The sequence below is a fragment of the Marmota marmota genome, unplaced genomic scaffold (assembly GCF_001458135.2).
Source record: "Marmota marmota marmota unplaced genomic scaffold, marMar, whole genome shotgun sequence".
Classification (NCBI taxonomy): domain Eukaryota; kingdom Metazoa; phylum Chordata; class Mammalia; order Rodentia; family Sciuridae; genus Marmota; species Marmota marmota.
Window position 1 is genome coordinate 5,252,031 of NW_026000138.1, and position 14,604 is coordinate 5,266,634.

Here is a 14,604-nt window from a genome sequence, read left to right on the forward strand (position 1 = left end):
GGTGGGCCGGGTGGGGACCCTTCTATAAGAGCTGTTGGGAAGCTCCTGAGAAGGGGGAGAGCCCACTCCTGGGGTGGCCAGAGAACAGGCCGAGCCCCTAGGCTGCTGGCTCCTTGCTGAGCCTTTGACGCCTGCTTACCGGGTCTTTGTGGAAATCCTCCAGGGGAGGCGGTGGGACAGCTACTTTACAGGTAAGGAAACTGAGGCTCAGAGAGGCAAAACAACTTGCCTTCAGTCCCACAGCTGGTGAGTGGGGAGAAAGGAGATGGAAGGATTCCCAAGGCCACCTTCTCCCCACCACCAGGCTGTCGCCGTGTTTCATTGTCTCTTGGACTTCTAGGAACTCAGGTGGGGTGGGGAAAGCCTGCCTGCGTTTGTTCTTACCCCTGGGCCTTTGCACGGCCTTCCCCTGGCTGGGGCACCTTCCCATTTTACTGCGCACAGTTTGGAGACCCTTCTGCCACCACTGCGCAGGGTTCCCCTTAACCCCGCCCCTTCACAAAGGTGATGCTTCTCACCTTCGAGCGCTCAGCCTGGCTCGCTCTTGCTCCTTCCATAAGGCCACCCCTGGCCCTGCTGCGAGGGGCCTTTGTGGGTTCAGTCTATCTGCACCCTCTCCTGCCACAGCACCTCTGCCACCTGCCACACCCTCAGACACTGGAGCCCCTGAGGGCCGAGAGAAGCGTTTGCAGGGGGAACACAGTAGGCTGGGCACTTTGCAACCCAAGGAGTGTTGCCCCCAGCAGAAAGCTCAGGGGCCTTCACCAGCCAGCCTTGGCCACGCCAGCTGTCCCAGCGTCTCCAGTCCCTGGGCTGGAGCAGGAGCTGCCCACGCGGGCATCGTGGGGGCTGTACGCCCACCTCCCCTGCCGCCTGCCGGCGTCTCATTGATTGATTCGCAGCACCAACCAGCATTCCCGGGCAGCTCTGCGGAGCCAAGGAGGCTTCCTAGCTAGATTGTTAAAATTCACATCAAAACTGGAGCGAAGGCGTCCTGGTTGCGCGTGAGCCTGCCCGCGCCTGGCCTTCCCACGCAGCCGCAGGAGACCGGCGGTGGACCCAGAGGAAGAGGCTCCTGGGATCCGCCGGGCCACCTGGAGGGGCCTGGAGTTGGCCCCCTCCTGTGGTTCCCGGGCTCTGCCTGCTCCTGCGCCTCCACGAGGAAGTCCAACCAGAGGGTCCTGGGAAGGTGGAGGGTCTGCTTTCTCCCCCAGTCTCCAAGACAGCGCCACAGGCACGTCGGCACAGATGCCAAGAAGCTCCAGAAGGAAAAGAAAAAACAGATCTGCAGGCTGAGCGCCGGCTTCCCGGTGAGGCCTCCTGTTTACCAGGCGTCATCTGCAGGCGCCGTGCTGGGCCGAGCGCTTCTCTGCAGCGGCTGAGGGGATCCTCCAGGAGCCCTGGGCTTCCCATCCTGCGGACGGACGAGGAAACAGGCTCCAGAGTCAAGTGGCTGCCCAAGGCCACAGGGCGAAGGGGGCAGACTTGGGATCCACTTGCGCTCTAAACCCCTCTGCATCTGGTGGGTGGCCCAAGTCCAGCTGGTGGGCGTGGCCCGAGCTGCCCATAGAGCCCCAGCCCTGGGCAGTGTCTCTTGGTTTTGAAAGTCTCTGGTCCCACAGCACACCCTGGGCCCATGGCCATCTGCCTATTCCGTGTTCCAGGCACTGACCACCCGAGGTCCAGACTGACCCTCGGCCCACCTAAAGATCAGGGGCTCGAAAGAGAGGGGCAGCCCAAGGATTGGGGCACACAGGAAACTCTGATGGGGACAAGGGTGGCTGTGGGCACCAGGCTGCTTCATCCACCCAAGCGTGGGAAGGAAACAGCCGGCCACACCCACGGGCTCCGCATTTTGCCTGCAGCGGATGGGGTGTTTCACCTGGACGCTCGGGGCATCCTGAACCCATGGAATAGGATGTGGAGTTACCTGGGCCTCAGGGAGGGACCCCAGGGCACTCATCAGCTCCTCAAAGGGTGGCGAGGGGTTCCATGTGTAAATTGCACCTCGGGAAGAGAGCAATGACTAAAACAATTTTTTAGAAATGAAACCAGTGACTTCTGGGTAGAGGAGGACAGCATGTTCCTGAGGTGTGGGGAAGACCGGCCCCCACAGGCTGAGTTCTCTGGGTAGGTCCGGGGTGTGTGAGGGGGCTGTGACATTGGCCATCTGTGCACAGAGGGGTGCCCAGGGGACCAGACCCTCCAGAACCTTTTCATCTTGGGAAGGTGGAAATATCTGGGCCTCCCTGCCCTTCTGCTTTCCAAAGGGCTGGGAGCAAATGAACTGAATTATGGGGCTCCCCAAAACACCTCTGCCCCAAACCCCTGCTGAGAGCCGTCCCTCTGCTCAGCTGGGCCAGCATCTCCCTGTCTGGTGGCTGTAGAGCTGGTCGTGTGGACCAGGCTCAGAGGAGGAGCCCTGCTCTCTGCTGTCCTGCTGGGCTGCCTCGCCCAGGCTGTGGCCCTCTCTGAGCCACCAGTTCCACCCCTTTGGAAAGGCCTTGGTTGACCCTGTGGTCCTTGGTCATTTCCACTGGGAATAATGTAGTAACTTCTTTTTCTTGGGCGCTAGATGTCCCCTTTCTCCCAGTCTTAAGAGCTCATCAAGGGCCACAATCTTCTTATCACCAGTTTACAAATGGGGAAACTGAGGCTCAGGCAGGTGCAGCGAGGCCTGAAGTCACTTTGGTGCTGGATTCAAACTGCCACTCCCACGTGATAGAGACCCCTGGGGACCGACTGCAGGTCTGCAGGTACTCATTACCTGGGGGGTGGTAATGTTACCCCCTAACCTCTCGACTAAGTGTTCCACACACTGTGTGCCCAGTTGGCCAGAGGAGAATTGGGCCTTGAGGCAGACAGACTGGTGGTGAATAATGCAGAAAGTTCTAGAATCTGCACCTCAATGGTGGGCAGCATGAGTGCGTGGGGGGCCACCTCTGGGAGGACGAGGCAGGAATGTGCAGGAGTCTCACTGGGTGGCTCATGTCTGTTCTGGGAACATGTGTGCTGTCCCTGAATGACAGCGAGGGGCAGTGCACTCGGGCTCTTGCCTGTTGCCGGAGGGTAATGGGATCCCTCTGCATCCTTCCTCCTTGCCGCCCACCCCCACTGGTAGGAGATGTTTGTCGTGTGTGATGAGTTAATGTCCCCGAACGCAGCAGGGACCGTTCAACACTCAGACGTCCTGCGCCACATAGCCACGGCACACACCCCGCGTTGGTTAGAAGCGTTTCCTTCTGCAGAGCAGTTCGGTACCTGTAGCCCAAGCCCTGGAGGGGGCATTTGCAACTGGCTCTAAAGTGCCTGCCACTCCAGAAAGTCCCAGGCTCTTCCTGCCCAGGCTGGGCCAACCCGGCTGCGAGGCCGAGGGACAGGGGAGGAGGAGCTCTGTGCCCTGCTCCTGCCGCCCAGCCTGCCTGACTGCCTTGATCATTAATTCATGACACCAGAAGGTTGAGGGGTGATTTCCGCCAGCAGCTACCTTAAGCACTAGAACAGAAAGGTCCTTTGTTGTCCCTGCTGTGTGACCTTTGCAGATGGGCACACGGTCAGCAGCCAGCCTTCCGTTCTGGGCACAGCTCCCTGGGAGGTGAGAAGGATCCGGCAGAGGTGGTCTCGGGGCCTCTGGGAGGAGGGACAGGTGGCCAGCAGGAGACCTGGGTCCTTCTGGTGAGGTCGAATCTCCAAGCAGTGGTGGAGAGAGACAGCTGGCTATACCTGGAGGTGGCCACAGGGCACACCTGGCCCCTTGGGTGGAGGTTCAAGGACTTCCCACGGCTCCTCCTGAGCACTCGAGCCAGGGTCCCAGTGATCAAAGACCCTCAAGTAAGCACCGACTTCGCAGGCTTTACCCACCTGGTAGTTCTCAGGAGGTCCCTTGCTTCACCTCACCTGCAGCCCCAGGACCTCAGTCAGAGTCCCACAGTGGCAGACACACTGGCCTCTCCCACCTTGCCCTTTACCAGCAGTTAGATACCGCCTCAAACCATGGGGCTGCCTCTTACTGTGCAGGCAAAGAACTTTGCCTCCCTGAGCCTCGGTTTTCCCATCTGTTAATTGGGAATAAAGGTGGAACTTGCATCACCCTGTGTACCTAACAAGAATGTGGGTAAAACCCAAATGCTCCGTGGTTATTGGCAGGGACAGATTGAGCAAGCCTAATGTGAAAATCTAAAATATGAACTTTTGATTCATTAATTTCCCAAAAGGAAAATTCCATGCTGACTTCACATGATGGGTTGCAGTCAAAACAGAGGTGAATTAGAAATGCTGTCTAGAATGGCTCAGCTTACATATATAAGGTGTATGTGAAACATAAATGGATTTCATGTTTAGATTTGGGTCCCATCCCCCAAGTTCCCATTATAGGGATAGAAAATCCAAAATCCAAAGCACTTTGGCCCAGATCTTTTTGGATATGGTTTACGCAACCTGTGTTGTTTTGATGGCAAACCTTTCTGAAATTGGCCACAGATCTCCTTTTTAAGTGTGCATTCTGTACCTCTCTTCAGTAATTCATTCCACTTTGGACATGTTTGCCATCTTTGACATACCTAAAGGGAATCCTCTCTGCCCTGTGCCAATGACAAAGAGTCTTAATGTGCTTTAATTTGTATCACTGTAGTATTTTCCTTTATTTTAAAAACATTCATTTTTGTTTTAGGTGGAAGTAAATTCTTATTACCACTCTTCCTTATGGATTTTTTTAAAATATACTTTTCCTTAGACTTTTTAGCAGGGTTCTGGGACTTATAAACTTGGTTGGAAAGTGCCTTTTGCTAGCAGACACAAATGATCATTTGGCTGGGTATAAAATTTGAGGTTCCCGGGTATTCTCTCTCAGTGCTTTTATGGGTCTCGTTGTTGTTGAGAAATAAGTTCTTTAATTGACGTTTCTTTGTAGAAACCTATTTTTTCTCTCTGGTGTTTTTGTTTTGTTGTTTTTTCCCCATATAGGGGATTGAACCCAGGGATACTTACCACTGAGCTACACCCCCAGGACTCCTTTTTAGTTTGAGAAAGCATCTTGCTAAGTTGAGCCCAGGCTAGCCTTGAACTCAAGATCCTCCCATCTCAGCCTCCTGAATAGCTGGGATTACAACCACATCTGGCTTTTTTTTTTTTTTGTAGCACTGGGGATGGAATCCAGGGCCTCACATATGCTAAGCAGGTGCTTTATTACTGAGCTACACCCCAGCCCTTTCCTGTTTTTAAGTTTTTGTTGGTATTCTGTGTATGCTGCTTAGGTGTGGATTTGTTTTTATTTATTCTACCTTGGAAGGTTTTGTTCCTTTCCATTCTAGAAGACTCATAATCTTCTCTTCACTCTTTATCTTCTTCCTCAGTAGTTCCTGTTAGAAATATGATGGACCATCTGTCTCTGTCCTGAATGCCTCTTGACTTTTCTTTCACATGTTCTATTGTTCGATGCTCTGTTCAGGATCCGTTCCTTGGATCAGTCTTCTAGTTCACTAATTCTTTCTTTAGCTATCACAATGCTACTGCCTTCCCCTGGCTGCTTCATTGTAATTCCGATGATTCCAAAAAAAAAAATGTTTATAAATCCTATATTTTAAAACTCACCTCTTTTTCATAGGGTACAGAACTTTCATTCTTTGTAATGATTTAAGGCCTGTTTCTTCTGTTTTGCCTTCTTGGGGTGCTGTTCCTTTGGTGAACTGTGTCTGGCTCTCCCTTAGGGAGGCTCATTTGCTCACGTGCATTGGTTTTGATGATGAGCTTCTCTTTGGACTCCCTCCACTCCCACAGGACACCCACGTGCCCTGCATCAGAGAAGGGCCTCACCTGGTGCTTTGTATCTGTACATACCTTAGAGTTTTCGCCAGGTTGGAAACACTTTCTACTTTCTAAATTTAGGGCTGGCAGTGTAGCTCAGTGGTAGAGCCCTTGCCTAGCATGTGAAAGGCCCTGGGCTCCGTCCCCAGCACCACATACCCAGAGCTTCTCAGTGTGGGCCGCCTGCACCACTGCAGTGTGACGCAGGCTCAGAGAATTGATCCCTCCCAAGAAGCTACCCTTTCCCTTGCCTCCTTCCAACTGAGTCCTTATTGTTCCCTAATAAGTGTCCTTCTTGTTCTCTGGACTGGTGGGGAACATTTTCTTACAAGGAGTGGCAACATTTTCAGTTCCAGATTTATTTCTTTTTGCAGAGACCTCAGTTCAAGTTCATACAAGCCCAAGGCCACCCTGGTCACTCCGTGGAATTGAAGCCCCCATCTTTAGCTGTCAGGGCCTGTGACCATTCTAACATCCCTGGACACCTCAGTCACATCTGTCCCTCACCCTGCTGGGTCTCAGTGTCCCCCCCACCCCAACACGGCTTTGGCACCTAGGATGTCCCTTGCTCTTAAGCTCAGCATAACATCGCCTGTTTCTTGATTTCTCCAGGGTTTCAGGCATCTCTAGTGCCGGGGAGAGTCTGAATTAGCATCAAGTAGAACGAGCTGCCGCCCTTTATGTCCTACCACAATAATCCTTTTACTTTAGATAAGTCCGGCTCCACTTAATTTGGCCTCAGGATAAATCTGGAGCTGAAGATAGTTCTGGAAGGATGTGAAAACCAGCTGCGTAGATTCTCTGAAAGACACCCACTCTCCAAATCTTTACTAACTCATGGAGGCTTTTTCTCCTCCCCTTCTGCACCTTGAGTCTTTTTATTGAACACTCACCCTTGTTTTCTTAATCACATAAATGACACGAATTCATTGTTCTAGTCGCTTCTCAGTTTTGACACGGAGTATAGCCAAGTGGTTATGAGAGCAGGTTCTGGAACCACACAGACCCTGTTTTAAATCCCAGTTCGGCTGCTCTTGGCTGTGTGGCCTTCAGCAAGTGATTCGACCTCTCTGAGACTCAGTTTCCTGGTCTGTACAATGGGTGCTGAGAACGTCCTCGGAGGCAGGCACTTGTTACAAGAACTGAGATCATGCCTGCCAGGCGCTTGGCTGAATGCCCGCCTCTGAGTCAGTGCTAACACCTGGTAGTTATCATCACCGCTAAAAGGCAAATGGTAAAGACAGACCTGTAGGAAGACGAGCAGAGCTGAACAAGCACAGACTGTGAATTTTTGAGGCTCGCTCGCCCACTCTGACAGCTTTCCAAGTTGCTCATGAGAGCAGGATATGTTCAAAAGTCAACTTGGTTCACTCTGCCCCCAGGGATTTTTTTTTTTTTTTCTGTGTAGAAAAAAGCCCACAGATCTTAGCAAGACCTCTGGTTACCAGAGATGATCATGTCACCGTGGTGCAGAGGTGGCCCTGGGGCGGTGGTTGCTGGGAATCCCGTGGCTGGGTTGAAGCTGGCCTCAGCTGGGGCTTAAGGTGCCTCCTGAAAACCAGCAATCAATCACCACGCGCTGCCTGCGCGGTGCAGAACCGAGTCGGGTTTGAGAACCCCCTTCTCGAGGCCAAGTACGCTCAAATGCATCTTGTTAAAGTCCCAGCGACCAGATGCAGTCAGATGTGCAGGCATTTGGCTTCCAAGGACAAGGCAGGTGGAAGAGAAGAGAAGCCCGCTGCAGGGCGGGGGGCATCGGGGTGCAAGGGGCACCCAGCTCCTGAGACCGAGGAGGCTCGTCCCTCCCTGCATCTCTCAGAGCCCAGGGTTAGGCATTGCTTTGGCTGTAGCCCCAGGTGGCACACAGCAAGCTGCGCCTCCCCCCAGCCTGGAGCCAGGGGACAGCCAACAGCCATGGGATCACTCAGGGGCATAAATAATAACTGCCATGGCAACTCCAGTGTCACACCCTCCTCCCGCCAGAGCCGGCTAGTATGGATGTGATTTTCTTTTCTTTTTGAAAAATTGGGGCGAAAATTCATGTAACAGAAAACTTACCATGTTCACCACTTTAAAAAGATACAACTCTATGGATGGCGCTAGCTAGGTGCATCTGCAACGATGTGTCATCTGTCACCACCCATCACTCCCCAAAGAGACCCTGTACCCTTAGCAGTCGCTGCTCCCTCCTCCCTCAGCCCTTGGCAACCGCAGAGCCACTTGCTGTTTCTATGGCTCCGTCAAGTTCAAGTTCGGACATGTCACTCAAATGGAAGCGCCTGCCTCCAGCGCTTCACGGAACCTTCCCGGAGTGGCAGCCTGTGTCAGGGCTTGGTTCCTCCCATCGCCCATTCCCTTCCACCCACCCTTTGATTTTCCGTATGCCGGGTTGAGGAGGTGGTGGAGGAGTGCGCATGTGCCGCGGGGCGGTTTCCATCCCCAGTGACCTGTCCAGGGGGTGCTGCCGTCATCCTGGGTCCTTGAGGATGGACCAGCCGCTGGGGGCTCGGTGGCTCGCTCAGGGGGCCGTTCAGAAGGACTGAAGCTGGGGATCTGACCAGCATCTCTTGGCAGGGTGACCCGCCCTGGTGTGGCCTGGCTCCCCTCTGTGTCCCTGGCCTGTCTGCTGAGAGACTGCAGGTGCCAGCCCTGGGGGCTTTGAAGTCCCTGAGACCTACCAGGTGATGCCCCTGGGCATCCTGGGGGCTGTGTTGAGGCCGAAGGCGTTGGAGACAGCAGGTGGCAGGTGGCTCTGGGGGAAGCAGGGGCAGGCTCTTTGCTGCCCCTGTCGCCTCTGTGTCCAGAGCCTCTGTGCCCTACCTCGGGGCTCCCAACCAGGTCCTGGTCCGGCCCTCTGCATCGGGCTCCAATGTATTGGCAGGTGCATTGGGGCTTGTTCCTGGCTTGGTGTCCTCTGTCCACTCAAGGGGGAGTCCATGTGCCTGAGCCGGATGAAAAAGGGCCTCCCTGACCTGTCTTGCCACCTTCTGCTGCTGTGTCCCTCGCTCCCTCCCTGTATCCTGAAGGCCTCACAGCTCCCTGAGCTATATCCAGTCTCTGCCCTGTCCCCTGCTCTCTCCATAGCCTCTGGGACCCCGCCAGGCATCCCCCACTGTCCCAGCCCAGTGAACTGGCATCTCCTCTCTGGCCACAGAGCTGTTTGGCCAGTAGACACAGCCTTGTCCTGGATCCGGATAAGGTGACACACGTTTCCAACAGACCAGGGCTCTGTCCTGTGCATCTGTCTGTCTGGCCTCCATCGTATGAATAGCCTCCATTTTGTTGATCCACTTATTGGTTGATGGCCGTTCGGGTTATTTCCACCTTGAGCGCTGGGGACTAGTGCTGTGTGACGACATCGATTTCCCAGGTTTCGGGGGTGTGTGTGTGTGTGTGTGTGTGTGTGTCTGTTTATCTTGGGTATATTCTTTGAAGTGGAATGAATAGGTCACGTGGTAATTCTGTTTAATTAATTGAAATGCCAAACTCTTTCCACTGTGCCTGTGCCACCGTCCACGTGACCAGTAATGTAAGAGTTCTGATTACCCCACAGCCTCCACCAACTCTTGTTCTTCATTGTTACTGTCAAGGTTAAAAAAAAAAAAAAGGATCCAAGAAATCTCTGTTAATTGCAGAGAAAGTTAAAGAAAGACCAAGGGCTGAGAGGGAGGGCTGTCTTGCCATCCACCGTGCGCAGACCCCCTCTTTTGCTGTCCCCCCTTTTCTGTTTGTTCCTCAGGCACACACGTGTGTATCCGTGTGAACTCCCACGTGTGAGTGAGATATCAGAGCTTGTTGGGGTTTCCACTTATTGAGATGCCGGGATTGTGTTTTTATTTTCCGTGTCCCACAGTGTTTTTAAAATATTTCTTAAGACTGTGTAATCGCCCAACCTGAGGGTGCACCAGGATTTATTCGGACAGTTTCCCGAGGCCCCACATTTCCTTGTTCTTTTGCAGTTCTAAATGGGCATCCGCAGGTCCTCTTGCCTGTTCATCTCTCTGCGTTCCTGTTCATTCCCGGGGATGAGTTCCCAGGGATCACGGTGCTGGTTTGCGGGGACAAGATCAGTGCTAACACCAACGCAATGCGAGGTGCACTGATTCTAATTTTCTAGTCACTGTATAGGTGACGGGTCCAGGTTTTCTAGTAGCCATGTTAAAAAGGGAAATGGGTAAAATGAATCTTAATCTCTAATTTAGTCCATTTAAACCATGATCCTTCCTCCGGGCACAGCAGCCCACACTTATGATTCCAGCAACTCAGGAGGCTGAGGTAGGAGGATTGAAAGTCTGAGGTCAGCCTGGGCAATTTAGTAGATCCTGTCTCCCAATAAAGAGGGCTGGGGATGCAGCCGTCAATGGCAGCATGTCCCTGGGTTCAAGCCCAGGGCTGTAATATATATATATACACACACACATATATATAATATTATTTCAACATCAAACCCATATAAAATATCATTGGGATATTTCTATTTTCCATATGAAGACCTTGTAAGCCACTGTGTGGTCACACCCCAGCACGCCTCGGTCTGGACTTGCAGCTTTTCAGGGGCTCAGTAGCCCCAGGTGGCGGGTGGCTGTCATAGGGGACAGCACAGGTGTCTTCTTTTCAGTGGGTGCTTTGGATACAAAGTAATAAGCCATCCCCTCCCCCTCCCTTGAAACCCCACCAGCTGCACAGAAGGGTGTGCATTTCCCTCAGGTTGAAATCTAACACCCCAAATAAGGAGGTCGGAGCAGCCAGGAATGAAGCCCGAGTCCGCCCGCTGTGTCCGTGGCAACTGGGACCTCCCTGGCCCTGGAGAAGGGCTGGGAGGTAAGAAAGAGTTAGCTGGGAAATCTCCACCCCAGGTCCCCGGCCTCCCTCCTGGTCTTTGGGACCTTCTTCTGCAGATGCAGGTCTGGTGAAGGGGAAGGCGGCTCCCTAGGTGGGGTGTGCGAGCTTGGCCAGCTCCACCCAGGGCCGGGGCTGCGTTCTGTTCTGTTTCTTTTGGGCGGTGCCTGGGGGTGGAGGGAGCCCGGACCTGGAGCTTAGCAAGCACCTGCTCTACCACTGAGCCGCACCCCAGCCGCCCAGGTGTCTTGAGACTCGGCTCCCAGTTCATGTGGGGGAGGAGTCTCGGCTGAGCTGAAGATGAGTCCTTGGCTCTGGGGACTTGGGTGCCAGAAAGAGGGGACCCTGAGGAAGGAGGCTGTCTTTCTGATATTCTGCTCCCAATCAGGCAGGACCGAGCGAGAGAACCTATGTGCCTGTGGTGGACACAGTTCGGTGGCAGCTGTTCCTTAGGTCAGCCTGGTCTGTTCGCTCCACCTCTTCCTAGCTGTGTGAGCCTGTCTCTGGAATGGGGAGAGACTCGAGCCCACCTGGGGCCATGGATGAGTGGGCTCCGTGAACCAGGCTCTGTAATAGTGGGGTTGGGCACAGATCCCAGGACACAGTAAGTGCTCAGTTAATTCCTGTCTTATTGTTGTGATTATGTATGCGACTTGTTGTTATGTATATGATTTTTTTTGGGGGGGGGTGAGATAGGGTCTCACTTTTTTGCCCAGACTGGCCTTGAACTTGGGATCCTCCCACCTCAGCCTCCCGAGGAGGTAGGATTACAGGCAGACACCACAACACCTGACTTTTAAATGATTATATTGAAATAAAATTGACACACCATGAAATTCACCCATTTAAGCAGTGCTGCATAGATTTTAGTATAATCACAAGATCATGCACCATCGGCACGGTCTAATTTAATTCTCCCACTCACACAAGAAACCCAGTACCCGTTAGCAGAAGTCTCCCCAGTTCCCTTCGCCAGCCCCAGGTCTCCCTGCGGGTCTGGATTCTCCTGCCTGGGCATCTGGTCTAGATGGAACCACAGGCTGTGCTCCTTGCAGCTGGCCTGTCACGCACCACCCTGTGCCAGAGTGGTTCAGGGGCCTGATCTTTATTTCTGATCAGATTAGTGCATTTTTGAAAACCTGTGGGTCAGGGCCAGGGACTTTCTGTGGTCACTGATCACACAAAGGGAGACTGTATGGGTGGCAAGGAAGAAAAAATGAACAAAGCAAACACAAAAGGGAACCATATATATTTAATTATTATTTTTGCAAGGCTCACGGAGTTCAAATGGTGGATCCACCTCTTTCAAAGTTAATGACCTTGAGCAAGTTACTATCCCTTCCAAACCTCAATTTGTTCTGTGTCACACGGGAAGAGTGTGTCCTGCCCAGGACACAGGTGCCTGGGGCGTGGTGCTTAGCCAAGGGCTTCTCATTACAAATGTTTTGCCCCATGTGGGCCCCGATGTGTCCTGAGAGTTGTGTTCTAGGACTAATACATGGTACGGAGAAAAATTGGAGCCTATAAATGAATATGAAGTAAAACAAAGTCCTTAATTCCAATCTTGAGAAGAGAGTTAATTGCTGCTATTTGGGGGGAAATAACTCATGTTTTTTCTTTTTATCACATATGCATTTGTATATATTGACCCATTTCCAACACGGTGTCACAGTGGCTTTGTAGCCAAACACTATTTGGAATGTCTCACCACGTCAAACACGTGATCGTCCTTGTTTTGAGGTGGGGTCTGGATAAGTTGCCCAGGCTGGCCTCAAACTCCTGGGCTCAAGCAAGCCGTTCTTCTCCCTCAGCCTCCTGAGTCACTGGGACCACAGGTGCCACCGTCACAATTGTCGTTTTTAAAGCCAGCATCCTTTTTAATTTTTTTTTTCTAAACATACTGTAATGTATTGGACAGTCTGCTTTTGACAGGCACTCGGGTTGAATGCCATGTCACAAGTCTGGTGACACAATGTACAGAAACTTTGTTTCACATACAAACTAAATGTCACATAAAGCCACCTTGAGCCTATCTATATAAAGTGCATGTGAAACCTAAATGAATTTCACGTTTAGCCTCGGGTTCCATTCCCATGGTATTTCACCATATATATGCAAATAGTCCAAAATCTGGAAAAAATCCAAAATCTGAAATGCATGGTCCCAAGCATTTCAGATAAGGGATACCCCACCTGCATAAGGAATGACACAGTGACATATTCATTTTTGGGATCTGTGGGGTTCACTTTTTTTTTTCCTAGATAGATTCCCACTAAGTAGAATGACTGAAACTTTTAACAAAGTTTTTTTTTTAAATGATCTAACACATACATAGAGCACACACATGTACATGCATGTATGAGCACCCAGCCCCGTGACCTTTCCAAGAACACACATGTGTGACCTGGGTCCCAATCGGGAAGTGGGACATTCCCAGCACCCACACCCCCCTGTACCACTCAGCTCTAACTTTGTAGCTGAGTCCTGCCTGCGTTGGGCCAAAAGGAGGGGAGGGAAGCCTTCCAGGGGTGCCCATCCGAGTCTGCCCAAAGGGCAGGGAAGGAGGCGCCCACCCGGGAGGTACTCCATTAGCAACTTGTAGGAGGAAGGGTTCCTGTAGGCAGTCGCCTAGGCAACAGGTGAAGGGCTCTGGATGCATTAGCGTTTGATTTCCTTTCCTGTGGAATCAGCCCCGCCTTCCCGGGAGGACCCAGTTATTTATTATTTACACCGACTGTCCTTTGGCCTCAGACTCCTCACGTCCTCACTCTTTCAGGGCTGGCTCCTTTTTGCTCATTGTTCTATGGTTTCTATTTTCGTTGCTGAATACTATTCAGTTATCCACGCATCACCCTTTAGCACAGTGACTCTGTGCCATTGCTGGGCAGGGGACAGTCTCCAGTCCAGGGTGATTCTCACGGTGCTCGCGGGCATCCTCCCACACATTCTTGGGGCATAGGACTGCGGGGACATCGGGTGGGCAGTCAGTGTCCTTGCTGACATACCTGTGACATGATGGCCACGTTTTCCTCCATAAAGGCTCGACATTGCCCCTGCGGGTTACTTAACCTTTCCAAGTATCCGTGAGTGCGCGGGCAAGGCGGGGATGCTGCCCCTCCAGGGCGCCGCATGGCGGATGAGCTAATGCCTGGAGCCGCGCCCAGCCCAGGTTGGCAGCCTCCAAGACAACTTCCTACCAACAGCAGCTGCTCGGGATGCTTGAGGAGTCTGAGCTGCGGATTCTTGAAGAGCGCACAGCTTGAGCCTGTTGGGGGGCGGGGGAGTGACCAGTTGGCCCAGCAAGTCCATGTTCCTGTAGCAAGAGGAGCTGGGGACTTGCGGGCCGGGGGTGCTGAGAGGACTGTAGAGGGACGGCAGCCCCCAGCCCAGCCACTACCCTGGGAAGCTTTGCCTGGGCTACACACAGTCCCCAGGAGCCAGCCATGAAGGCCTTGAGGGCAGATAATGACCTCAGGGCAGGCTGAGCAGGCTGTGAAGGAGTCCCAGCTCCACCACGTGCAGATCATGTGGCCTTAACCCCTCTCTGTGGCCGTACTCAAGTGGTCACACCAAGATCACCCTGTGTCCTCCCTTGCAGAGTTGTTGTGCAGATGAAATTAGAAATGCCTACGTTCCATAAAACAAGCCCCCGACCTGTGGGCGCGCCCCTTAGAAAGCCCAGAACCCAGAGGGTCCCATCTCAGAAGTGGCTCTGCCAAGAGTGAAGTGTTGAAGACACAGAGGTGTTCTGGGAGCTTGAGTGGGTTCAGATCGTCCACCATGGCCACCGGGATCAAAACTTGAGCCATTCCCTTTCCCTGCCCTCATGGCACCAGATTCTTGGAACATTTCTTACTCCAAGATTCTCGAACAGCTTTCCACACCAGCCTGCTCCTCTGCATGTGTGTATGTGTGTGTGTGGGGGGGGGGATGGGGGGGGCTGGAGTGGGGCTTGGGGGGTTA

At 52.8% G+C, this 14,604-nt stretch overlaps 1 protein-coding gene across 3 annotated transcripts in view; it reads left to right on the forward strand.

Annotated features, from left to right (window-relative positions):
* Nucleotides 1-14,604, forward strand: part of Tesc (tescalcin) — a 35,390-nt gene that overhangs the window by 2,580 nt on the left and 18,206 nt on the right. The window lies entirely within an intron of this gene.